Genomic DNA, 2,589 nt, shown 5'->3' with positions numbered 1-2,589 from the left:
GTTTCAGCAGAGCTTCCAATCTAAAATAGATTAGGAATAAAGGCCTGGTGATCTACTTCTGAGAATTAGCCAATGAAAACTTTACTGATCACAACAGAACCTTGTATCACTCACTTGCTTTGGACAAGTCATCAGATCAACCACTGGAAGAGGACTTCCTGTTTGGTAAAGTAGAAGATGGTGAACTGGCACAATAGCTGCATCAGTGAACTTGAACATGCTGCCAGTTGGGAAGATGACAGGATCAGACATTTTTCTATTGTGCTGAATGCCACCATATGTCAGAGAGTACTTGCTTGCAGTTTTCATCATTGTTCATTGTAAAGTGCCCAAAATGAGACAATAGTCCTGCCATCTTGAAGTTTATCATCTCCATATTCCTTTAGGAGTTTGTTGGGTTTTCATTTTTTTTACTGCATACTGTGTTGAGCATTGTGCTCAGTATTACCTCTATCAATAAAACCTTTGGAGGAAAGAAATCAGAAGTGAGGAATCTAAGGCTTAGGTCAAACGATTTACCTAAGATACAGCTTAATTTAAAGCTAGTTTTGTTTGTAGTCTAAACTCCGTCCCTGAGCACATACTGCTTCATTTCTGAAATAAGGATTGGAACAGATAGGTTCTTTCAAATGGATGTGACAGTGATTAGAGTAGTCCCTACCTTGGGTTGATGTTATCACTCAAAATCCTTTGTGAATTTTAGTAATTTAATAATCTGCTTTCAATCCTTTCGAATATTTTGCAGCAGTTTTACTTTGTCCTCTGTAGATAGAGTGTTGGAATGATTTTTAAAAGCCATTTAGGATTTAGGATGGAATATAAAGTGATAAGGCCAATCTAGGTATAGCTTTCTTAGTTAAACGTGATAATAAGGCCTATTTTTTTTCCTCCCTGTGGCCCTGGTGGTGTTGGAGTTATGTACCAGGATGTGAACTGTGCAAGGTCAGCAGTTCAGAACCACCAGTCGCTCTGTGGGAGAAAGATGGAAGTATCTACTCACGTCTCAGAAACTCACAAGAGCCCTGACCTATAAGGTCACTGTGAGTTGGAATCAATGGCAGTGAACATGTGGTTGAATTTGATGAAATTCCAAAAATATAAAATGGCAGTGTCATTAGATGTGTGCAGTGACTTCTGGATAAGGGATTCTGTAACAATATTGCTTGGGAATTTACAGTTTCACCCAGTTGGGATGATTAAGGAAGTTTGCATGAAAGAAGCAAGATAGCTTTTAAAGAATATGAGTTTTAAATATGCATATCAGTTTTATTAAGTGGAGAGCATTTTCAAATTAAATGTAAACATCTATTTAGAGAAGAACTGTTTAGAACTCCAGGTACCATGGAGGGAAGACATTTGAGAGAATTCTAGAAAGTTACAATCATTATGGAAAGGCTTAAAAGTCCAGGCTTTTACTTAACTTGGTAGGTAATAAGGAAAAAAAATTTTTAGTTTTGAAGTAGGAGATGAATCTGATATATAAGCTAAAGAGGTAAAGTAAGTAGGATGTCGTTAGCATGCAGTTCCTTAGAACCCCAAATCAAACTTACTGCCATTGAGTCAGTGCGGGCTCATAGGGAGCCCTGTAGGTTTCTGAGCCTGTTCACTGATGTAGAAAGACCAGTCTTTCTCCAGCAAAGCGGCCGGTGGTTTTGAAGAGCAGACCATGCAGGTTGCAGCCCAACTCATAACCACTACATCACCAGGTCTCCCACAGGTCACTAAAAGGGTAACAATAACTTCAAGTAGGTAGAGGGCAGGGGCGAGGAAAAAGGAATTTATGTGAGAGATTTCTAGATAGACGTATTCTAAAGTTTAATAATTAGATGGAAAGGGTGGAATCAAAGGTAACTAGACTATCCAACCTGAATGTAAGAAGATACGAGGAGAAAGATCAAAGGAGGACTAAATAGGGGAAGCCCTGGGGGAATTGAATCACACTGATCTGATCGTGCAATTAGCAGCCCCAAACCTAACCCTTGGCCACCAGGCTCTTTAAGAGACTGCGTATATGAGGTATTTGCCAACCACCACGGGGATGGACTAGTTTGCAAGTGTTCCACAGCTCTTTAGGGATTCAGAGGAACCCCACTCAGCTAGTTAACTTCCTGTCCAGAAATGCACAGCACTGGTATCACACACAGCAGGTAGAAGGTCCACTGCACCATCTTGCACCACGCTGCACCATTTTTCGGGATCTGTTGCTGCCATTTCTCTGCCAGTGGACCCTGCCATGGTTGTTGCACTATCGCTGATATTATAACTCTAGCTCCCGAGTCTAGGTGGTTCTCAGCCCAAGGGCCCTAGATTCAAAAGACACCCTGTGTTTCTGCTTCTTTTTTTTTTGTCTGTTTCAAGCTCATCTAGATGATAGTAAGGTCCTCTTTCAGCCTCTGGGATTGGCTCGTTTTATGTCTAAGTGAATGCCAAAACTGACCCTATACCTTATTTACATAGTCCCATCCACCCATTTATCAGAAGTTACAAGAAAGTGGTTAAAAGGGGTATGATAATAGTTAATTGTTACACAGCACCATATTCTCTCATCTTAAAAAATAAAAATATCCTTAATCTCACATTTCTCACCAG

Source organism: Echinops telfairi, unplaced genomic scaffold (genome assembly GCF_000313985.2).
Source record: "Echinops telfairi isolate 266 unplaced genomic scaffold, ASM31398v2 ScPeMD7_5805;HRSCAF=6673, whole genome shotgun sequence".
Taxonomy (NCBI): Eukaryota; Metazoa; Chordata; class Mammalia; order Afrosoricida; family Tenrecidae; genus Echinops; species Echinops telfairi.
The sequence above is the reverse complement of the archived record's forward strand: the minus strand, read 5'-3'. Positions refer to the sequence as shown.